The 25,381-nt window shown below is 42.1% G+C and overlaps 1 protein-coding gene and 2 long non-coding RNA genes across 6 annotated transcripts in view; 2 read left to right on the top strand and 1 right to left on the bottom strand.

Annotated features, from left to right (window-relative positions):
- The window catches only part of LOC101069053 (E3 ubiquitin-protein ligase Midline-1), a 48,739-nt gene extending 27,785 nt beyond the window's left edge, over nt 1-20,954 (bottom strand). For 2 of the 4 annotated variants that reach the window (XM_011606128.2, XM_003966452.3), the window contains exon 1: nt 5,510-5,752. The gene's annotated coding sequence lies outside the window, so the exon portion shown is untranslated. Of the gene's footprint in view, nt 1-5,509; nt 5,753-20,446; nt 20,573-20,731 lie in introns of those variants that run through there. The other 2 variants (XM_029840461.1, XM_029840460.1) reach the window with 2 other exon arrangements.
- LOC115250725 (uncharacterized) lies at nt 10,272-13,577 on the top strand. The gene is made up of 2 exons (XR_003889293.1): nt 10,272-10,393; nt 12,905-13,577. It is a non-coding gene; the product is annotated as an uncharacterized lncRNA (long non-coding RNA).
- Nucleotides 20,319-24,936, top strand: LOC115250724 (uncharacterized). Its single transcript, XR_003889292.1, has 2 exons — nt 20,319-20,574; nt 24,346-24,936. It is a non-coding gene; the product is annotated as an uncharacterized lncRNA (long non-coding RNA).
- The last annotated feature ends 445 nt before the right edge of the window (nt 24,937-25,381 follow it).

The raw sequence follows: 25,381 nt of genomic DNA, 5'->3' as shown, positions 1-25,381 counted from the left end.
TTATTTTAAGCGGGAATCCTGTGAATTTCATTGTTATATTAAATAAAATTAATTTGAAAAATACTTCCAGGAAATGTTGGGAGGGGGAAGGCATCGAAACAAGTGATCTTCCCAGCCAAAAGCTATGAAAAACATTTGGCTGTTTGACGTGAGCGGCTGTGGCAGTCCAGGAGCTGAACCAGAGGAAGTAGGTCAGCCCCATTGACCTGGCTCACACAATCAGCATACACTTCTGGAGTGCATGTCACCACATAACTCAGCACCACCGGAGGCAGAAAATGGCAGCAAAAAACTAATTCACTCATTTGTGGAGTACAAACCCACTACACTTAGCTCTTAAAAGGGTGGGGTATTATTACTTGACTGACTTAACTCTGACTTAAAAATAAATAGTATTTTTCAGACATGAAATATGGACTACTTTTCCTTAAAAATAAAATAATTAGGTTTATTATTAGTGATACATGTTGGATATTTGAAAGTCCAGATTGACAGGAACTGCATTACATAGAATACACCCCAGCATGTTAGTGGTTGTGGTAAAATAAATCAAATTTAATTTCATGAGTGGTGCTGAGTTATAATTTCATCAAGGGATTAAAATCTATGCTTCTGTGTAGTTTAGAGGACAGAGGCAGCTGCAAGAAGACAGTAATGGGGGAGTGATTTGCCCTTTTGTTTTATTACTATAAGAAAACTTACCCCACACCCCACTGGCTAAATAAATTTGGATGAACTAGCCTTTTGTATTGCTAATAATTGACCCTTTTATTCATGTATTTCTGGATTAATATGGGAGCTTTTCATACTCATAATATTTACCATAACATTCACACCTTGTTCACCTCCATCTGTCAAAGAATTTTAAAAACTTCTTCCACATACGCTTATGGGATTTGCAATTTAGACACACCATAATCTGCTCAAACACAGCCTGAGATTAGCCCCTGACCTGAAGCAGTCAATGACACAAAATTGTTGCATCAAGGTCATGGTATTCAAGTCAAAGTCGATACAAACTGCTTCTAGGGGAAAAGAAAAAAACATATTTTTAATGATTCTATCTTCTTCCCTGCAGCGATGAGATATGCGGTCACTCCCGGCTTTATGGGGAATGTCACAATATTTTACTTAAGTACTTTTTTGCCAAGTATTTGCAGGAAGTATGTGATAAATTCTGCAGATGCTGGACAAAATCCATGTCCATTGTGTCTATTTTCTGGTAGCTTTACTTTTTAATTCATTGCCAAGGAATTATCATGTTAAGGTCATAGTATTCACTGTCACAACCCATAATTTATATGCAAACCAAATACCGATGCATATTATTAAAATTAAAAAGTAAAGAATTCTATTTCATTTCATGGAATGGATGATAGGGACTCGCTTTTGTAAATTCTGTGAGTTCAATTAGGGACGCAAATTTTTTTTTTAAATTGCCCTTAAAATTTACTGAGATATACTAGCTCAGAAGGCCAAACGGCATTTTGAGATGACTGATAAGGCGTCAGATTTCAAAATCAAAGAAATGTTTGATTTGAAAATCTCTCTCGTGTCTTCTCATCTCATCCCATTTCTCCCTTCTCTATTTCCTCTGCTCCGTGGATTGGACAGCTCTAACTGTTGCCACACATGCATAAAGTCTTTGTCCGTCTCCAGACACCCTGCACTGTTGATCCCTAATCCGCTTCCTACCACACTGGCTGTGACCAATCACGGCCTTTCATGTTGTGTAGCGGTCAGTCACACCTAACAGGATTGGCTGCTTGTAGTCTGGGATGCCAGCGCTATTAGTGATTATGATAAAGAGTGACATTTGTGTATGTGTGTGTGTGTGTGTCCTTAACAAGGCCTGTCTGTTTGTATGACCCAGATTGGGTACAGTGCTGCTCGTGAAATTAAATGTGACGCTCCGAAGGGGGCAGAGATTATCAAGACAACAACAGGTCTGCTTCTGTCAAGGACACGTTTCATCAGGACAAATATTTACATACACACATAAACACACACCTTCTGGGTCAGTAATCAGAGCAGATGCTTAAAGCTGGACACAAAATGCATCAAAACACATCACGTGTCTTCATTTAATCCTGCGCACTGGGGGAAAAAAACAGGATTACCTTGATTTTTTCCACGCATAATGTTGCAATTGTGTCTATCGTGCAGTGATGCCGACTCTCAAAATGTGCTTGGAATTCCCTGGAGGACTTTGAAGTGATTGTTCCAAAAAGTACTAAATATGTCATGGCAGCTCCTGCTTGATAACGAAGTGTTTTTGACTTGGAACGGGCTGCTGTAAATGATGTGGTAGCTCATGCACACATCACATGTTCCAGAAGGGAAATGGCATGAGCACAGTTGAGTCTGTGGTTTGAGTGCATGAAAAAAGGTAAGAGGGCAAACACATTTCCACTTATGTTGGACATCAAAATCAAAGAAAAGCCCCATGTGTTTGACAGAAGTCAAAAGTGGACCTGGTCTACCTGGACTGTGTGCCTGAAATGACCCCTGCTCCTCACACTGCACACGTTTGCCCTCGACATCTTACAACATCTGGGAAGGGTTAAAGTGCGAAGAGGGAGGTGAGACTGGACATGATCTTGAGGGAAGGAATGCCACGAAACTTCCTGAAATACTTGAACTCCAGGGGCCTCCCAAATGATGTCGAAACATCACGTGAGGTTTCAACATCTGCTGATCCGGAGCAGAATATACAGAAGCATCTGTCTCACGGTCTTAAAACAAAAAAACAAAGGATTGAACTCAAGCCGATTTTACAGAGAATATGGTTGTAAATGAATTTCCATTGAATAAGATGAAACATTAAAAGGTCAGACTTTATCAGACACTTCACAGGCATCTGCTTTGCCTCTGTGTTTTTTTAATTCCCGCCTTTTTGCTGTGAGATAACAGGGTATCAATTTAAATATGGTTCCAGCTTGTTCAACACTTTTTTTGTCCTGTAAGAGCTGCAAGCCCCCATTGATTTGAACTTCATTAAAGCAAATCTGGTGGTCTGACACGTTTTGTCTCCAGAATATGAGATTAAAAAAAGGAAAAAGCATCATCTAAAAGCTCCTGACAAAGTTTGACGAGGCACTCATCCTCTCCACGGGGCTGCCCGATATGTCAAGTTTTACCGAACCAATGTGAGCTCATTGTCATGTTTCCATGGCAACAAGGCCCTCATCATATTCAGTTGGTGATTAAAGAACGCACCGGGGTGGACAAAATGAACTGAACTGGAGTGGAAATGAAGGGAGATTGAGAAGGGAAAAAGTCTTCCAATCTGCCTTTGTCTCTTTTTTTTGTTATTTCTGAAGCAAGAAGTTAACAGCTAGCCCATAAGAGGATTTCTAATTAGTTTTGAAGGAAAATTTAGGCATTTAAGTGTTAAATAGTTATAACTCTCATTTGCTTATGTCATCAGCAGGCTCAGTTGTCTTCCAAGTTCTAAAACATGAGCAAAGAAGTTCTACTGGCAGTAAAAACATGCTGACAGATGTGTCCCAGTGCAGGAAAAGGATAACAACACCGCCGCTACTATGTTTGTCCACACGATTCCCACGGTTGATCATCAGGTTGAAAGAGAGAGATGTGAGAGCCGGGATTCTTTTTCACGAGAACCCAGAGCCGACTGACAATGCCACTGAAACGTGTAAAGGGAAACAGGAACAGAGGCAACAACAATGCCATTGTTGCTATATTTGTCAGCATCACTGCAAACCCAAACATCCAAAAAAGCCTGTTGTGTGGCTGTCTTACACTTACTTTGACAAACTTGTATGTGGGAAAAGTAAAATTTATTTCTTAACTTAGTTCAGACATTTTCAATATTTTATAGTATGTGTCTCACTTACCGATTCACATAACTTGGATCTGAGAGGTAATATGATTACTTGAGAATATGCAAACTTTAATGTTGATGTAAATAAACCCAACAGTTATTTAAAGCATCCCTGCCACTTCTGATCAAGCTGACCTGATGACGTGCAATCAAATTGCTGGAAAGACCCAGAAAAAAGAGGGTCAACACAGGGTCAAGTGTCTAATCACAACTTCTTCCCGCTCTAACAAAGAAAAGGCTTCTGTTTCTGGTCTGGTCTTCCTTACAGTGCACACTTGTAACACTTGAAGTTAGTATTGTTTTCTGAAAATAGTGTAGGTTTTCCCTAAATACCAAAAACTACACTCGTTCCAATTGAAAGTATAATGTCAAGATCTTGCATGGTGCCACAAGAGCTTTTTAGAGACCTTAAATCAATTTGGTTTCAAAGAGCTCCAGATCCAAAAAAGTTTCAATGCCCTTATTGGCGACAGAGTTCTTCCATTAAACTTTTCTCTAAAATAAATGTACTGTAATTGTAACACATTTTTCGGAAGAATGCTGTTAAACTTGGTCTGTCTTTGATTAGGACTACAGAACAAAGACTTAGTCATAATTTTATACTTTGGTCGTTCATTAAGCTTAACCTCTGTAACCACAGCACAGTGGGCCCAACACAGTGGCTTATTGATCTAACGCAGAAACTGGGTTTTCCTTGATCCCCCTGACCCGTAGCAGGTGAGAAGGATCAGCCAAGTTTCACTGGGCTCACGCCTGGCCAGCTGTCACATACACACACTCGGGCACACATCACTGCACAATATGAAGTAACCATGCCTCAGCACATGGGTAATGCTGTGAAATCCAATAAGCTAACATCTGGAAGCAGAAAGCATCTACTCAGTCAAACACAATCACAGACACACACCCAAAGTTTAGAAGTTAGAAATGCCCTCATTGTCAACCATCCTCACACAAAAGTGTGAGGCAGATCAAATATTTGGGCCTGACAGAGCCACAAACACTTAACGTGACTCAAGTACCCACACATTTTATGCCTCCCTCAAGGCGCTGCCTTTATTAGTGCTGGGCTTCAAGCAACCGGCAAAATACACAGAGGCTCTTTGAAATTAGGTCGCCAAAAAACAGACTCTCAAGCCAGTGCACGCAGGCGTGCACGCCCCCGCACACACACACACAAACACACACACGCCTGCCACCTCCCACCAGACACATACACACCAAACACATTGAGTTGTCCACTCTGCATATATCCAGAGCTAAACTTGGAAGAGTCGCCCTCGAAGTTGACGAGAAGCTGAACTGCTGAAAGAAATCTGGAGTGGGCCCAGCGTAATCAGACACACCCCCATGAAAATAAAGAAATCAAACCAAGAGTTTCCCAGTTTGGACTCAAGCGAGTTCCTCTTGGATCAAGACATAGATGTCTCGCCAGCACTCATTGGTTGAATACCAGAGTCCCTTCTCTATCATTATCATTCCTGTGATGCTGGCAAGTTCCACTCTATCCACAAGAAATACAGAGCGAGATGGGTGAAAAGTATGTGGGAATCTCCCGGGACACAGATTCAAGTAAACTAAAGGACACAAGTCCCACGGATGAACACGCCAGTTATACAAAAATGCCCCCTGCCCTCTCTCAGCAGCATCTTTTTGTCTTACCTTCCACATGATTAAAATCCCATCATCCACAGACTAAAAAGTAAAAAAAAAAAAAAAGAAAAGACCGGGGAGAGAGAACGGAGGCAAATTTAGGCTCTTCTCTACTCTGTCGGCAGCAGCAGCCAGAGCAGCAGCGGCAAACTTGGGAAGCAGTAAGGATGTGGATGCGTCTCTGTGTCTGTGTCATCACCTCTCATGACATGTTTCCTCCCCAGCCTGTGTAAGCCTTTTCCATCCCTGACCCAGAAGAGAGAGAGAGAGAAAGTGAGAGAGAGAGAGAGAGAGAGAGAGAGACAGAGAAAGCTAGCAAAAAGTAGTGCACGCCCACTTCTCCACATCCTCTGCCCAAGCCTACCTCCCTCCTCTTTTTATTTAAATCTGCCAGTAGGCTGCAGAAGGCCAATCACTGACCCCCGTGTGGGCGGAGCCTGCCTTTCTAGTCCGATGTGTCATGCGGACATCTGCAGAGATCAATGCTTTCCAGCTTGCATGCTCTCCTGCATGTAAACTCATGAGGACAATGGTGCAAGTGCTGTATACATGAGTTAAGCAAAAGTCAAGACTTGTCTTGGGCTGGACAAGTGAGACTCCAAATCCTCAAATAAAAAAAAAAGAAAGGTTGGGATTATTTCACGTAGGCTACCGCTCACATGAACACAAGATCAGATTGAGTCGATTTTAACAGCAGGATTGATTTCCCAGCTACAGTATCTCCTGGTGGCTGCACTGAGCACAGAGGGGAGGAAAGAGTGGCCATTTTGGAATGGCATGCAGAGTATTAGCTTAGCTGTAATTCACCGAGAGTTATTGAAAGTCTCCGAAACTTCAGGATCTAGCACAATTTATCTTAACAGAGATTAAAGGGTTAAAGGACCAGCCTGTTTGATGATCCCTCGCTGCCAAACCCTGCTTACAGCTCAAAGGGAGCACTGGAGATGAGCTTAAGACTGGCCAATGTTCCAGTGAGCAACCTTCTGCACAAATGCATCCCTTCTGAATTAGAAAACAAAGCCGCTGGCATGCAGCACATCATTTAATTGTCAAGTCCCATAAGAAGAAATCCTGGAGAAGTACTGTAGCACTGTGAGATCTGTATCAGGTCACAGCGATGCTCTGTTTTGTTTTGGTTTTAAATGCTGTCTTAATCGTAGTGGTTAGTTTCACAGATCCGTGCTTTTTCCTGCAGGCACTGATGGAGTGTTAAAGCTGCCAGAAAGATTGAACACGGCGCTTTAACAATACTTCTTCGACTGAACTGTTTCCAGCGAGATCACAGATGCGAAGCTGGTTGATGGGAATTCCACAGCTGCAAGTGAGCATATCCCATGTTGCAACATTTTTAAGGCCGGTCTGGAACGTTTTGGATGGAGGGTGGAGGATGCAAGCTGCTGATCTGCGTTCTTTCAAAGAAAATCATCTGATTTGAGTCATATTGACTCGTGATTTCATTCGGGTCAGCAGACAATCGTGTTTTCAGACAGTGAATTCCGAGCTGGAATGAGCTGGAGCGTCTGATGTTGCTGATAACTGTCAGTCACGGGTCTTCTCGCTCCACTGCTGCGTCCACAAACGTCTTTGATCTGTGTCGAGTCTTGTGTTTATTTCATTTTAATTGTCAGAAAAGGAAAATCGGTGGTTTCTTATCCCCTCCCGGGGCCTCCAAATCCTACTCACGCAAAACACTAACATGATGTCACCCTAACTTAAACTGGGATTCCAAAATATGCACGGATACTGGTCCGACTGAACGCATGCTCAGTCAAGTAACTGTCAGGCAGTGGATGCTGTTGTAAGATGAATGTCTCCTTCAGATCATTGGATGCGCTGCACATTTACTTGGCTACAAATGCTACATAAGAGTAGGTGTGAAAGAAGAAAACGATGAAGAAAAAGAGCAATAAAAATTACACAGCGGTATGCAAGCCAAGGTAAGGACTCAGCTGTCGTTCACAATGACTGCTTGAAGCCCTACATCTGCTGCTAGCCGCCTCCAGTTTTCCAAAAGTTGGGGTTATTTTTATGTCTCATATTGAGCCAGAGATATTGGGAAAATAAAGTTGTTGGGGAATCTTTTCAGTCATCTAGGTCGAAGTGAATTTCAGCTCAAGAGAATTGAATTGGACTTTGGTTAGTTGCTTGAAACTAACGGGGAAAAAACAACAACAACAACTTGAATTCACTTAAGCCAAGTTAAATAAAGTTAATGGTGACTTCAAGGATAGTGGGTTGACTTAACAAGTTTTGCCCTTGCGTCATACTCCTCTATGAACTTTTGCTCATTTAGGTTTTTAGTTCTTTAGAAAAAGTTGTCATTTTACCCCGCATAACAGTGGGTTATGATGAGATCTTTAAATATTTAGATTCAGAGATTGAGTGGGATCAATTAAGGATTGAGTATCTTTAATTAAACTGTATGAGACATTTTTATCACATATAGAAGTGCATTTTTATCACATATAGAAGTGCAGATCATTAGAATGAACTCAAATACTAATTGCTATATTGCTGTATTTGTGGATCTAAAATCACAAACCAATACACAGCCTCCCGCTGCCAGTCTATCAAGATGATCTACCAACCCTATTCCAAGAGTAATTTGTGGTAAAACTCACTACCTGAGCCACTTTAAGACTTCTGTCAACAGTACACCGGTACCGTCTTCTCAGTGTTTCCCTGCACTCTCTCCCAACATTCATACTTGAGTTGTTTTCGGGCCTCTAGCCACAAAGACACCACCCCACAACCCTTTATTTTAGCAGCCCACGACGAAAGCGGCTTAAACTAATCTGCAAGACGCAAGTCAGCAATGCGGTCTCCCAAACCTCCCGGCTGGCACTGACTGTGGGTTTCTGTTTGTTCTGTCTTCCTCACCTGCCTCATTTTAACAGTAGGGGGAAGCTTTAACGTGCAAAAATCACAAACCCTGACCGTTAGTCAGAACTTTTAAAGCGATGCAATGAACCAACCTCACAAGAGTCTCATTTGTGGGTAAATCCCAAATAATCCCTAACATTTTGCCCTGGGGAGCAGGTCTTTTTTTGTAATTCCATGCTGTAACGTGGACTTTAGAAGAAGCAGAAACAGCATTTTCTTTTAAGTTAAACACATCAAAGGAAAAGGTTTATTCATCTTCAGTTCATTCCAGGTGTCCAAAATAATTGTGCCATGGAAATTCCCAACTTAAAGGTGGCTTTAGAGAGTTGTGTTGGAGGTGTTTGATGAAGGTTGAATGGTACTATAGGCCCCAGCTGTAAGTCTGAATGCCCAAAATATGTTCACAGCGAGTTCATGTGTTGAACTGAGGCTGCGATTCAAGAATGTTGTTTCTGGTAAAGGACAAGAAAAGAGTTTTCCATCTTCTCAGCAAGACCAAGAGGTTTTGGGCTCTTTTCAAATTCCCTCACAACAGCAGGAAGAAAAGTCAAGACCCATGGAAAATAGTATGAATAATAAAAAGTTATTATATATATATTTTTATGCCTTTAGTCATGAAATGAATTGTGAAATTTGGCCAAGATTCTGCTGTGAGGATGGCTCTTTCTCCTCGATGACCTCCTTTAGGTCCTCCAAATCATAGAAAAAACATATTATCCTGTGAGACATCTGGAACTTTATATGTCACTTAGTAGTGACCCAAAGTAGCAACGTAGGATGAGAAACAGTCAATTATGTTTTCTGTCTAAGTTATAGATTTCATGTTGTGTGTGTTGTGTCACCTACTTTGCAGTGGTATCTCATACACACTCTCAAATCAAGTCTAACACTGACTTGCCTATACATAGTCATAACTGAGTCAAACTGAAATGTAAATAATCTTTATATAAATATTCTGAGAGTCGTCATTTAAATAACTTTTTTCAAGGTGATCCCATCTACGACCATTTGGAGTTTAATACTGTGGAGTTGGAAAACTGCAAACTTCTTGAACTGCATGTTTTTATCTGTTTGGCCTTGAATGACATTGTGCCGGCTCAAAGAGGACGATGAATTGAATTCTGTCACCTGGATTCACTGTGTACAATCATTTTTTGTCAGCACACATGAACAGAATAACTATACAAAGCCCAACCTGCAACCTTGGGTGCAATTTCCTTCCAAAGAGAATAAAAGCTCACCTCGTGAGGACTGTCCCCATGACAACTGTCTGAATTTAGCAAACCGCGCCTCCATCGACTCGAGAGGTGGGTGACTTTTAGGGAGCGGGAATGAGGGGAATGCAGTGGAGTGCATGACTCCTCTCTAGGGGTGGAGACTATTACAAGGATAAAGTAAGACAGGGTTATGACCAAGACCTTTCTGAGGGCACTGGCGCCAAGGGTACCCAGCAGCATTTATATAATGCACACACAGCTCGGCACGTGACTGCAACACTTGTAAATTTGTCTTTCACAGACTCCCAGGCCATTCTGCATAAAAAGCACTCTAAAAGTTGACAGATCATCAACTTGACATGCTTTGATCTTGGCACCCATATTTTACAGATATAACACCACACTCACGAATATATTATTTTCACCAGAGGCATCTTTACAACCTGAATATACGGTGTCTTAAAACATCTCCTGTCAGTGATTGTGATCTAACCAGTAAATTAGATTCATCTTGCATGACTCATATGAGGAAAGTGTCCCAGTTGCTCTTCCGTGCCTTTTTCCCCTGAAAAAAATATGTGTGACCCTATTGGTACTCGCGGCTAATGGCCCTTTGCAAAATGTCCAACACATTTCTTCGTAACCTGACCTCTGACCTCCTAAAAGCAGCACACATGCAGGCAGTAAAGCTTTGCTTTCCAATGGGAAAGTGAGGAGGGATGGATGGTAGTAAAGGAGTCGTGGCACAGAAGCTTCTTCGGAGCACAGTTGGAGGAGAGGAAAGTATGTGGAGGTGGGTTCTTTTTTTTCCATTTGATTCAATTGTTGAGCCATCTGTCCCCGTCGAGTGACCGTGAAGTGGCTTAAAATGAAATAGTGGAAAAAGAAAGAGATTATAGAAGACTGAGGGAAAAGAAGAGATAATGACATCTGCATGACGTTGTTTAACCTCCTTTTCAGATGAAGAGTTTTGATCAACAAAATCAGCCACTGTCCCAACAACGTTGCTATCATGCAAATGATGTTTCCCACAATCCCTTGTGTATGAAGGTGTATAAAAATGTGCATGTCACGACTGCACATTTTTAGACATGTTTGTGTTTTTTACAGCATGTGTTTGAATAGAATTTTCAAACATTGTTAAGTGTTCACGACTTGCACGTGTTCTTAATTTGCCAGAACATTAACTGTAAGCTCAAATTTCTTAACTTTTCCCCCAATTCCACATGATAATAAATCAATTGTCTTTATCACCCCCTGGTGGCTATGAGAGCTGTAATGAAATATTGGGGAGTTTGTAGAAATAATGTGATAGTACCAACCAGTTTATTAATGCATTAAAGATTTTTTTAGTAAAACAGCATACAAGTTGACATTTTTGTTGGTTTGGACAATCTGGATCCTATATAATGCATTGATTTCTGCTTTTAAGTTATGCTTGCATTGAAATGCCAATTAATGAGATGTTTGACATTGACAATGAGGTGTTTAGGAGGCGAATCAATAAGCTCAGGGTGAGGATTTGTGATAGGCATGTTGACGTAAATGCAGGCTGGCAGATTGGCCTAACAAATACTCCCAATGGGTGCCTCAGGTCTGGTATGACTGAGATTCTCTGTATAAGGACTAGAAACTTCACTCATATCCACTCTGAACATCAGGATGAGTCAGACAACCACACAGTATTTTGATTCAGTGCAGTTTCGCATGTTCGGTGAAGGAGGCACCAGAGGTCAGAGTGAGTAATCACGCATTGTTGTTGGTGAGCAGCTTTGCCCTGCTGGCTCCTTTCAACCACAACACGAAAGTAGACGTGATTAAACGTGTCATTATTCTGGATGGGGAAGAAATCACGCTATTTGTCTGAATATATAAACCTGCCACAATTGTGCATGCGCATATTTAGATCCCTTGGCCAGAAGCTCAGACACTTTAGGTCATTTCCTGTCACTCTGAATGCAAATAAACCATGCAAACGCCTGCACCCACTAACCTACCCGAGATGCTACTGTGTAAACAGGCTAGCATGCTCTTAAAAACACGTGCATCAGCATCAGGTGGAATCATCATCAAGTCAGCAGGCCCAGGGTGTCCTTAAACTGTCAAGGACAGAATTGTGTCCTCACTGAAAACCCTCAATCCATAGACCCTGACACCCCACTGACAGCACTATGTATAGAGAAGAAAAAACAAACCATACTGCTTCTAATAGGAATGTTGTTCAGACTCTTAAAATGCACTTTAAGTAGCTCAATTTTCAGGATAAAATTTAATTTTCCAAGATATTATAAAATAACCATTCAAAGTGACCCAGTATGTGTTTGACTGATGTGAACAAAAATATCCAACATTTGGTAAATATTAGGTTTCCGGCTCCTTTTGAGGTTTTAGTTTCCCTTAAAACACTGAAAACTGGCTCAGTGGTTGGACAGAACTGGGGCTGAACCTGGTTTTACTCTGAATATTAGGGCACTCTCATAACTACAGCCTTTAATCCAGTAAAAGAAGGTGGTCTCGATCGGAAATCATGCAGCATCAAGTGTTCCAGATGGAAAGAAAGTGCCTCCAAAACTGCACATCCATGTACGAATGAAGGCCAAAGATTTCCACTCAAACTGACTTTATGAATCATTTTCAATTATTGGTAGAAACTTAGAAACAGCAGCAGGATAAAGAATTGTCAAACAACAAACCCACATATTTGACTTTTCAAAAATATTCAATAGCCAGCACACAACACTGCATCTTCTAGTATTTAACACCGCATCTTCTAGTATTTACTCATCATCATTACCCACGTCAGATGCTTCTCAGTCTAGGTTTATAAGTTTATAAATTGATCCAAGAGCCAAGGCTATTAAGATGGGGAAACTTGGTATAGTGACAACTAGTGGAAATTCCTGTTAAATCAGGTCACAGTGGATATTTTTAATAGCCTCTTTATTCTTCCAAATAATCCAAATAAAATTTCATAATCTGCAGTCCAGTACATAGGTCTTGTTTTATAGGTGTTTGATTTGATGAGAGGTCATCTTTGCAAAGATCTAAAGGACATAATGGCTGGTAATACGCTGAATTTAGAGGGAATCAGTCGGACTAAACCTGACTTAACATTCAGCAAACATTCATGGTTACTATTAAGGCAGACAAGCCTCCTTCCAAACATGGAAATGACAGGCGGTGGTTGGTGGGTGGTAGAGTTTTTCAGTCTGACCCTGATTCCTTAATGTTTACAATGCAATGCAATACATGTTTAATTTGACTCATTTTACAGACACATTTTCCCCTCTTTGTATGTTCCCAGGGCCAGCATGCTCCATATTCATCACGGTTGTATTCCCACTATCCCCTTGGTATCAAGACGAGCTGAAAAATGTGACCAGATTGTGCACTGAAGCATGAAAATGGAGCCATCTTCATAACTCATTTAAGACTCACCAAATTGCATTTTCTAATAAAATGAAACTTTAAAATGTGCAAAGTGGGTGGTATTTAGCCTTCCTAAAAAATTCCCAAACTTGAAAGAGTTGATTCTTCACAGCTAGAGATTAAAAAAAAAAAACAGTGCTTATCAACCACATGTAATAAGTCAGTGGATATTCTGCATCACTTCACCGCAGCATCAAGCAGCTCTCAGGCGGTGACAGCAGAGCTGAGGCTAATGTGCTATTTCAGGCGTCGCTACATTATCTATTTAAGTTCTCGAAGCAGAGCAGAGTGCAGTAGCTATAGTTGCTGTCTTGCATCCAGTGACATCACGGTGTGATGAGGCATTGAAGATTTTCCTTCTCTGAGTCCAGGGTTATAGCTAAGCTAATTTCCAATATACAAGGTTTGAAATTCAAAGCGAGAAGATGGAATATTGGGTTACATTTAAAATCTCCTCTGCGCACTGCGTTTAGAAAGAACGTCCCAATTATGCTCCAATTATTGCATTGTCATGCTACATATTCAAATAAAAGTGCTATAGTCACCTTGCTGTTGGTGCCTTTGGAGTTTGTTTTCAGTGACAAACAGAAGTATTTTTTTCAAGCATTCTATGAGAAAGTTAGAGTAAGAATGAAAACTGGAGCACAATGAGACCAAAAACAGGCTGACCGTCGGCACCACAGGAAAAATCTCTCCAACCAAGGACCAATGATTCAATCAGCCGAGCCTGAAACTGCTCCAGCAGGGACGCCAAACCCTGCCGTCAGCGCGGAAATGCTTTGGTGGCGCCGTACCAAACTTTGGTTATAACACGCAGCCCTTTTCCCTCGGAGCCCTGAGAGGAAAAATCTGAGATGTTGTGCACAAATGTTACTTTATAGTCATGCACTGCTGTTGGAGAAGAGCCCCCGCAGAGTGAAAAGAAATGGACTTTTTCCTAAGTGTCTGAAATGACAGCATGAGGCATTAATAACTTATAAGTAAAAGCCAGGCACTGCGATCTTCCCCGCGGTCAATCACCACCATGTTTGCACTGCAAAGGTCGATATGCCAGAGTGAGCCTGGCAGTAGGAAAATATTCTGATCGGTGGGTTCCCCCGTATCAGGGCAGCGAGTGGTGACATCTCACATTGCTCCAAGGATATAACAAACCTACTCAAGTACCCTTGGTGGCAGTAAAGGTAGCAGAGATGCCTACAGGAGATGCGGAGGGGTACAAACTGTCATACGTGTGAGAGGAATGAGGGGACGCTGCAACATTAATCTGAGGACATGTATTTTGTATGAGGATGGAGAGGAGGCCCAGTATGGTATGATGACATGGTGATTACAGGATAAGACAGCAGTAAATAATAAATGGAATAAATGATGGTCTCAGTTGGATCATTAGTGGCTTGAATAATTGATTGAGTTTTTGAAATGCAGGGATTCACAGGTGACAGTGGCTTGGTGCGGGAGATAAACAATTCCTGGTGAAAAAGTTTGCAATGACTCAGCAACTATAGATGTGGTTGCGAAATCCACCCCCTGAAAAAGAAAATTATTAACATATGATTGGAAATGTGGATGCTGAGATGGCTGTGGCAAATATTCAGGAAAAGACTGTGAATTCCTCCCCATGGAGAAAACAGATACTTATCTAAAGCAACAACAATCTCTTCCAACGCAGTTGTCCGCCCTTTTTGTGTCTTGATTTTATTTCTATTGAGCTCCAACCATTCCCTCAGGCAGAATCAACACTTTACTCCTGCCAGCACCGTAGAGGCCCAATCACACACACACACACAGACACACACACTGACCGCAGAAGTTTAATCAATACACAACCTGCAGCACTTTTCCACAGCGCTTTGTGTGTGTATTTGTCCAACTTCTGTGGCTGTCTGACTCGAACAGGCCAATCTAGCCAACCATTAGTCAGACTGCATTTCATACTCCTTGAATGGCACTAAACACAATCTCCATGTTTTGTTTGTAACTTTAATCCTGGCGGATCAGCTTATACTGTATTCTGCATAAATCATGAAGTTGTGGTTTAGGTCATTTATGAAGCCTGTACCAAACAAATCAATCACATTTAGCACTGGTGGTGGGCAAATTTCTGTTCGATTATCAGATAAAAGCAATTTCAGATGGATTAAACGTCACATTAGATTTTTTGTATGCAGTGCTGACTTGCAAAAGTGGTTTTTACAAGAATGGTAAAAGGCTGCTTAGTGTTATTCAAATCTAGTTGGAAATTTTAAGATTTTAGTTTATACCTCGCAGGCCAAATATGTGATGTTAAGTGGTAACTACAAAGAGTATAAATTCAAAGAAATATTAGACTTTAGAATGTGATCTGCTTCCAATAATTAAAGTCGGTCTGCAGGTTTGACCCTCTGGTCAAAAGGGTCGGTGCCAAAAGACTGTGAAAACATCAAAACGTGTCCCAGATGATGTGAACATACCAAATATGCATGAAAAAAAAACTTTAAACATGCCATCCTTGCTTGAATGAAACCTTGCTCCAGAAAAAAGAGAGATAAGGACAGACAGTCATGTTTTATAAAAACAGCAAAAGTTGTAATAGCTGATAGCTTATTAGCATGCTAAATTAGCAGTGTAACCTGCTAACTCTTTACAGGTCAGTCGTAACATCATGTCTTTTGAGCAACTGAAGTGACCAGAAACAAGCTAATCAAGTAATTTCTAGATATTTCCCATTTTGGTTATGTTTCAATCCAAAGACAATTGACACTTTAACTGTGAGATGCATTTAGGAAGACAGAAAAGATTTATGATGATGAGGAAACTTTCAAAAAGTGTGTTTTTGCTTGTCTCAAGTCAACCAAAGATCACTTTTCCTGTGAACATGAGAGAGCTCTCCTTGTTTTTCCTCCAACGGTGCGACCAGTTCTTCCAACTCTGACTTCTGTATTTTGGTATTTGACAAGGCTCCTCCTTGGATTTGTGGTCTCACAGTATAATGTTGTATTTTCGCCACGACATCCGTTGTCCTGGTAACAGCATTTGCAGCCATATGGTGACAGGCACTGTTTTCAGATGTAGGCAATATTTTTGGGAGCTTGATAGCGTGACCTTTTTTTTAACCCTTTTTTAAAGGCTTGTTCAAACTGAACTTATTTGGGCTGTTTCCATTTTTATGCAGTGAAACAAAGAGCAGCGTTTCTTGAGTTTTGGCAGTAAATCCAAAAATAGCTGAACTGAATGAGAGTGTCCTGGTATGCACTGAAGCTCCCACCAAATCAAAACCACACCTGGACAACCCCTTTTAGCCAATGTCTCTTTCTGGGCTCACACGGGAGCCCGCAACTGTCACGTTGCTCCTCCAGCTCTGGGCACATCTATTCCAGCAGCACTCCCCCAGCTTATAAATTCACCACAGGGACACATTGATTCACTTCAGCTTGCAGGCCACACATTGACTCCAGGCTTCAGCTAATCAAATAGAGAATTAGCGCAGACAGCAGCATTAAAGCCGGGCTGCAGCATTAATCGATGATGTACTAAGCCACACAGGCTCAGAAACTTTGTAGAGCAGGAGATACAAATTGCGTCTCGTTTCGCGGTGGGTTGGTTTTATCTCTCGGCTGAGTTCGGACTAGGCAGGGTCTCTTTGATTTATGGCCATCCAGTCTTGATTTTTCAGCTGCTCCTTTGAGTTTAAATGGAGCTGGCTTCGAGCTGCCTACGGCGGTGTTTTTTCAGGCGACGGGCAGGTGGGAGCGACAAACAAAGTGGGCCTGACCGGCTGCTCCCGTCCGTTGTATCAGATGGTGCGACCAAGTCCAGAATTCCCTGAGATCCTCATTTAGTTCAATGTCTGCACCTGTGCAAAAGGGGGAAATGTTTCCAAAAGTGGAACAGAGAGCAAGAGAGCGTGTGAGAGGGGATTTACCCACTCAACTGTTTCGTGTACACACACGAGGACAAAGAAAGCAAATGAGGCATCTCCGTTCCAGTTTAGCTTTCAGGTAGAAAACGGGGACAGGTTTAATTTTCCATTCACATGGGATGTGTGAAGTCCTGGTATGAGACTTTACCACTTGAACGTGAGATTATTTAGGTTTAATTTTTGTGTTTGTGTGTTTTATAATAACCCGCAAGGCTTCCAAAATCTTATATGATTATGCTGATATTCCAGGAAGTCAAATCCAAACATTGACACAATCATGCAAGTCAAATTTGTCATGCTGATACATCAGCAGATTGCTTTCTCTAATTTATTTTTTTTCCAAGCTTTCTTTAAAAAAGAGATGTCTGGGATGTCAGAAGGGTCACAACACAGCATCATCTCAACTAGAGTCCACAGAGAATGTGAGTATGCTTCGAGGCGTGGGGAAAAAACGCAGCTGGAATAGTGTTGAGTTCGATAAATAATCACTCACTTGCTCCAAGAAAATTGGATCTTTTTTTTTTTTCATTTTCTTTACTGGAGAAAACCGTTTGAAATTTTCTTGAACTTAAGTATTAGATGGGACTAAAGACCAGTGAACAACCCATAAGATTATAAATACACAAAGGAGGACGTAGTAAAATGAAAGAAAGCAAGATGAGCCCAGGATAGCACCTCGCAGATATTATCCATCTGCCAGGAACAAGAAATAAAGGAAGTCTTTTCATGAACCTTTAGAACTTTGCTTTAAAAGTTCGGTGAAGAAGAAAAGGACATAAGCTGCATGCATAGGAGTGTTAAAATATGTGGTTCATCAACAACAACAGAATGCAGCCAGATTTTTCATAAACAGGAAGGTTGCATGGTTTGAACTTTTATTTAACATCTTTGGTGGTTTAAATGCAAACTGAGTCCTTTAAGGAGTAATTGGATAGTTGAGACGTTCTGGTGGGCAGCTTTGGTCTTGGACGTGCCAAAAATGTGTAGGTGCTCACTTTACGAAGGCGATTCCTCATTAAATGACTGCAGAGAAGACAGAAAGCTTGGAAAAACAAACGAGAGTCCCCTTGGAACACCCCATGAAGATGGTAATTTGATCACGACGGATCAGAACGCCTACAACCACACAGTGTCAGTTTAGCTCATTATTTTGGAGCCCCATCACCTCCTCATACATACCATTTCCCTGCACTCATCGGCACTCATCTGTCTGTGAGTGGGAGTTCTCCTGCCAATAGAGTCTCGACAAGGTTCCCAGCGATTTAAGACTCAACTATTGTCCTGTAGTGGTTGGCACAAGCACGCAAATGAATTGGGAGCAACTGGATCCTCAACAAAGCTGAAGCTGTATCAGAGCCAGAGCTCTGTATTTACCAGAGATGGAACAAAACAGAACACTTGACTGGTTCACGCTCCATCTCGTTACCGAGTGTCTTTGGCTCACTCCGGCTTCACCACTGTGCAGATGAAGGTTCACCTGCTGCGTCTGGTCGCCTTCGGAACAAATCGTCGCATTCATGCAGCCCAGCGGCGATGGTGGGGGGGTGTAAGGGGGTTATTGCCAGCAAAATGCCTCTACGTGTATTTAAGTTCATCTTACCTCTTTCCAAACCCACCCCTCTGGCTTTTCTCCCTATTGCAAATCTTTCTAAGCTTCGCTGTAAGACTTCAGCTGTTGGTGAGCTGAAGCTTGAATGCCAGGCCTTTGAGTCCTCTACAGAGAAATGAGGATTTTATAGCTGGAATGCTCGAGGGGGTGTTGGCTGAGAATGAAAAAGATCGGACATATTGGCGGTTGCTGAAGCCAAGGCCCCCTAGTATGATACCCCACTGGGCTTTAAATATGGCAACAAGGGTGGTAGGAGTGGAAACAGTGAACAGTTGTTCTTTGTGATTTGAAATAATATTCAAATTTAAAAAAAAAAAAAGGTTTTGGGGGCAATAAACACAATTACACATCATTAGCTTAGCAACAGCTGTCGTGTGTGTGTGTTGTACTGCAAAATGGCTTCTGAAAACCACAATACCAGACAAAAATGTATGCAAATCTAAAATTTGTAGATACTGACTTCATCGAGCACCTGGGCTCCACACAGACTTTCCCCCGCTCCCCGTATTTATGACTCCAGGTTCATGTCGTGTCTCCCAATCGTCCCGAGCAGACACTTTTAATTAATTTCAACGGTGTGTCAGTAGCTCCCGGGAAACAACTGTCACATCACGCTGCATCCACCTTTGCGCCTCCTCCCCCCTCATGTCAGGAGTGATAATAGCAAGCAGTGTGTTGTAAAGGGGAGGAGAATAGCGCGACTGGGGTTTTGAAGGAGACCTGAAGAAACCACAAAGGCTCAATACTGCTTGCTAACCTTTTAAATAATCTCTGCCAAAAACTTTTTAAAGACGGCAGGTACTTAAACCCCTCTGCAGAAACTTTAAATTTAACACTTGAATGGTGCACCATTGCTGCTAAAACAGCCATGAAGAGGTCTCGCTGACTGCTACAGCCCTGCATATATTTTGTATCCTTCTTTAATATTTAGGTCTGTGTATTTTGTTTAAGAACTTTGAAGGAAACAACATTGTTGTGTGAGACTTGAAAGCAAGCAACAGCTAAAAATGGTATGCGGCTAAAGATGCACGTGCAGTGGATGGAATCGAGTCAGGTCTGAAGTGTCCATTATTGATGGGAGCATGTATTCACTATTTGTATTATTCATTGACCATGTCAGTTGTCGTTCACGTCAAAACACATACCATAGCAACGCATCATGGGGATTAATGATCCGTACAGGGAATGCATTTGCTTGTTTTTGAACATGGTAAATGTGTGCATTTCAAAACAGGCTCCTTTAAAAGTTTCCCTCCAATATTCCACTTCAACAACTTTGTAAGGTTTCAATTCATTATTTATAAAAGGCATCTAGATGAGTAAAAACCTGTTTTTATTTACAATACAGACTTGGAATTCATCATATATACGATGAAGGCTGGACTAAAAGTATTCCATTGAAGGCTACAACTAGCTAGGTGACCAAGCTAAACCCAAAACACGGGGAAATTTGCATGTCTGATTCAAATTCATAAACTAAGTTGAGTCTGTTTAAAAATGTTCAAATTATATTGTATATTTTCAATGATCTGCCACCAGATTGCTAATATCCTCATCCTTTTTTAATGATCCTTTTTTAGATCTGCAGATGTGCTTAAAAGAAGCAAAGAATAGAATAATCCATCTACCAAGAGTTTGTGTAAGGTTACGCCGAGACAAAGCCATTAAACTGCAACACCGAGACAATAACAACCACAGACACGTGGACTAAACTCTTAATCTGAGCCCACATGGAGCAAACAGACTCCCCCCTACCAAAACACCCACCCACCCGCACGGCATCCCGATCCACTCTAGTTGTATGATGAGCTATTGTTCAGCTTCTGTGATGGTGGAGGGGGGGAATAGCCTCACTGTCTCTAAAAGAATGCCGCCAAAGAAGTGACCTGAGTAACAAAGGAGGTACTTACGTTGAAGAGCCTCACATGGTCCTCCCACAGAGAGAAAGAGCGTGGTTATTCCAGTCCGGAGGACAAAAAACAGCAGAACAACAGCAACCTCAGAGAGGACGAAGAGAGAGGGTAGATGGAGAAGAAAGGTGAGGCAGCTGATTCGAGCATCCACACATGCACTGCACACACAAATGCAAACACTTAGGATCACTTTTAGCATCTCCCCTCCTCCTCCCATACCCCCATCCCCCCGCACCCCCCCCCACCCAGCCCCACCACCCAGCCCGTGCCGCCAGGTTTTACTTGTCATGTGTTCAGACTCAGGCAAGCATGAAGCGGGCTGAGGAATCCGCCACTGCAAGTGCTTTGTCCGGCGGACGGGAAACTTGTGCTTCCATTACGTGCAACATTGAGCTTCTTGGCCACTTCTGCGCATCTGATCCAGAGCAGATGGATGGCGAGACAGCGGGGAGACGCTATCCAGCAGCATCTTGGCTCATCCACACACCTTCCATGGGAGGACGTTCTGAGGAGAAAAGAAAATCTGGACTCAGAATCCCAGTGGAAAATATGGCTAAATCCCTTTCAGAGGTGCAAAGTCCAGTTTCCAGAAACAGTTGGAAAGAATCACATTTTAAGCCGGTCCTAAAAAAGGAAGAATCCAGGAAAAAGTGCAGTGCAAGTGGAGATGTTGCACCTCAAGGCTCACTTGAACAGCACGTTCAGACTGCAGTATTTTCAGATGTGTTTGCAACTTTGCCGGGCTTTGAGGGTTTTCCTTTCCTGCACCGTCGTTGCAGGAAAAGAAGACGCAGCATCAGCAAATGTTTTCAAATTCAAGCTCAACACTTTACTGAGTGGGATGGGGGTTTTCAACAGGATTGATCATTTTCTTGGATAGCTGTATCTGTTTTAAACGCCTGAATTTTAAACTATTTATATTTCAATTGCAAGCTACAGCTCGAGAAGAAGGGAAAAGGTGAGGCTAAGGTCAAGGGCTAATTAGTACATCTATCTACTTAAAAGCCGATTGTATCATTTGGGCAGGCACAGATTTGTGGCTGGCTGATGATGGACAGCTGGGAGGCTTACAGCAATTTATTAATCAAACAGATGAGCCACACAGCTAAAATCTCCAAATGACATATTCTCATTTAGATCAGGGTCATCCCTGATGTACAAGGGCATCATTTTGGGGGGTTAAATCAGGATATAAGATTCTTTTACACCCCAGAATTGAAATGGCACCTTCATCAGAAGCTGCCAAATCATCAAATACTGTAATGAGATGAACTACAGTTAGAACTAGGACTCGGACCCCCTTACCCAGGCTTAGGGTTAGGGTCTGCCTAAATATCATTAACCAGGATCACTTTTCACTTTAGGTTTTTCACATTTTTTCTGATTATTGCTGGAGTTTGGGACTATGTGGGGTGAGAATAAGCTTCAAAATGAAGTAAATCCGAACCTGGCCAATCAAACTGAACTCGCAAATAGCTCACGGAAGAAAAACAGAAAGACGATGAACTGCGAGTTTACCGGTTCGGAGTTAAATGAGGTCGGCATGAAAAAAAATCAGTCTGAGAATTAGTGGTGGAGGCCAGGCACGAGGAAAAGAACACTTAGATGGAGTGTGTTGCTTTCCAGGGCAATAATGCTGGCAGCAGGTGATAATGCAGTGCAGGGGCTCAGGTGAAGGTGTTCAGCCTGATGATGCGACAGTGGCATGAACGAAAACAGGAGACAGGAGACAGGAGACAGATGAGACAGGACACAGCCTGGAACAGCTCCGGTATTTGAAGATCAGCACCAGAAAATACCGTCAGTGGATATTCCCCAGCCTCATACAGGCTGTAATGGTGTAAAAGCCTCATCTTCTGTCCATGTATGTTCCTGTCACACCGGGGACTGAACTGTGTGCACAACCTGAGCTATAGTGTCATGTGCCTTGATGATGACATCCAGGGTAGCAAACAACAGATCAGAATAAAAGATGCAACAGCTAGAAATTCTACAATTACTTGAAAGAAAAACAAAATCAAGCTCTTACCACGTTGGTTTTCAATGGAAAAATTCCAGAGTTCCCTTAAAATGGAGGCCAGTTTACAGGATTGAAGCGTCTTAAATGATCATGCTTATTTGTATGACCCAGACTATTTTCGTAGTTTTGCTGGAAAAAATATCCTGAAAGAGATCGATATATTGTATGTACTGTATATACCGTGGTATGAACAAGAGGCCTTTCATGTAAAAGGCTGATCAATGTACATTTTCATGCATTTGGCCACAGAGGACAGCCTTGATTTGGCATCATTTTTTGCTGGAGCAGGCTGCAAAAGCAAAAGTGCCTGGAGGGGGGAGGATAATCACACCTACACTTTCCCTCAGCTACTGTACGTCAGGCCCCAGACCTGCTGACAACGGTCAATGTGACTGAATAACCCAATCGCCACTATTGAAATACAGATTAAAGGCGATATTGCCCACGTTGAGCTTCCGATTGGCAGCTAATAAAGATTACAGCAGAGCTGGCGCTGTATTCCGTGTCATCATCTACTTTTCCCTCATGCCTGCAGACGTGTGGAGTAGACATAATCTTGATGTTCTGCCAGTGAAGTGGTGGAATAATCTCATAAGCCGTGCAGAAGATTGCTCAGACACATCCACCTTTGTGTTTGGCTAACTTTAGCCAAAACTGAACTATTGTTACCTGTTTAGCCACTGATTCTAATCCAAAATTAATGCTGTACGAAGAGCCCTGAGCGCAGAAAATCCTGTTACCAAGGGCATTTTCAAGCTATGCTGGTTCTGTTGTTGTCCTAGGCGTGTGGCATCTTGCATTACCTCATCGTTTGCTTTATGTGCCAAATAGCTGTGTCACAAACCGACCTCCTAAAGATGGAAAACATGACCTCAGAAAACAGACGTGAACACATGGTTAAAATAGTACAAAATGTTGATCATCCAAGGAGCCTGTGATATATAATTACATTTTCCAAAGTTCAGTAACAAGCAGTGGCTGCAGCAGACAACAGAGTGTGCATATAATTTACAGAAAGGGCCTAAAACATGACGTCACATCTGTGTGGAATGAAATGCCAATTTAGCCTGCATTTACTTTTGAAAAACCGCCAACTTGTCTATCATTGTGATGTTGACATTTGGACTCCAGACTTGCAGCAGGGGCTATTCCTCATTATGTCCACCAGAAAATCGAAGGGATACATGGAATCTGCAGTTTCATCTCCCTGTCTCAATACGCAAAAACCACAGATGGCGGGAGTTTCTGACCTCTAAACAACCTGCGCATCAAAAAGATTCACTCATGCTATGGCCTTTTCCCAAAGTGAGTTCACTTCAGAGCTCGTGTCCCACATATTCAAATTCCAGCTGTGTGGCGGTTTCAAAAGCAAACAAGGACCCCACATATGAGAGCATCAGCAGTTTTCTTTTTCTGCTGAATGTGTTGGCAGGGGGTCATCTCTCAACCAGAAGGGACTCACTGACACGCATGCACCGGCTGTTGACCCATTTAGCAGTCCCATATTTGGACAGCAGTGAAAACAGAAAGAAAGCATGTTACATTGAGGGGGAATTGACTAAATTTACAATAAATTTGAATCAGGATCATGTTGCCGCTCCCTCTCTGTCTCTTTTCTCTCACAGGCAAGCAGATCAACCTCGTCTTTGGTTCGAGGTGAGAGTCAGATTACCAAAAAATTGCAGCCTCGACCACCTATGACCACACACTCCACAAAAGAGCACAAATCCCACTAGATGGACCACGTTTGAATTATAATGCTAATGTTTTGCGATAACAAGCATTTGGCTTCCAGTTGTAATATCTTTTATTTCTTTATATTATTGAACTTTTTTGGATGCAGAATCTTAACAAATGCAACACTTTTCAATTCCAGGTTTTCCCTTCGCTACACTAAACCCAAGTGGGCCACAGTAGCCGAGTGATGACACATGCGCATGAAGCACGCACCTCACAGTATCCTTCAGGGACAAATTATCATCGCAAAGGACGAATGAGAGGAATTCCCAGAGGTGCCAGCGACTCCGTGGCCTGAAGCTTTTTCAGCATGGTTGACTTACTTGCTCTTGCTCATGTTTTACACTGTATATAGTCTGTATATAATGACCTTTACTAGTGCAATTACAAGCTCACAACACCATCATGCAGCACCAATGCACAATGTCTCTCATATTTTGAACATGTACTAATGGCATGATAAATAAAACTGCTGTTTTTAAATCCTAAATGCAACTTTAAAGCAGCACAGTTGGGATTTTTCAACTGAATTGGATTACAAACACAAAGAAATCACATAGAAATCTAAACATAACCCAAGTGTCAAAGTGCAACCATGTGTACATGTAAACTCAGTGGTTCTGCATTAGAATTTATTGTGTGGGTGTGGGTTTGTCTTACTGTAATACATTTCAGATCAGTGAGGTGATGGTGTGGCGGCTCCTCTTTAATAAAATGGAGGTTTCATGTGCAAAATGCGATTGCGTAAGTTTCTGACCTCTCTGTAGGCACAGCGTTTTGGTATCATTGGATCCTCCAGGGGTCCTGGTGCAGCCTAAACCTGATGTCACGACACAAACTGGCCTTGTTATTCCTTATGCATCTGCCTACAAGACCTCTGGAGGCGCCCTGGGCTGCGTGACATGTGGTGGGGGAGGGGAGAACATCATAACTCTTCAGTGCCAGCTTCTCTTGCTCAGCTCTTCTGACCCGTGGGCCACCATTAATTATCCTATATGTGCTATAATAACAGTCGCCAGCGGGACTCAGCTGTGAGAGACCAACAAGTGAGCTGACCTGGAAAAAAATGCCTTTACTCTAAAGGACCCAGAGGGTTTAAAGGGCACCATATAGGAGGCTGACCAGCTGTGCCAAAAGCAAGACAATAGCTCTCCCATCAGCTCCAACTCCAACAG

Source organism: Takifugu rubripes, chromosome 8 (genome assembly GCF_901000725.2).
Source record: "Takifugu rubripes chromosome 8, fTakRub1.2, whole genome shotgun sequence".
Lineage (NCBI taxonomy): Eukaryota > Metazoa > Chordata > Actinopteri > Tetraodontiformes > Tetraodontidae > Takifugu > Takifugu rubripes.
The sequence above is the reverse complement of the archived record's forward strand: the minus strand, read 5'-3'. Positions and strand labels throughout refer to the sequence as shown.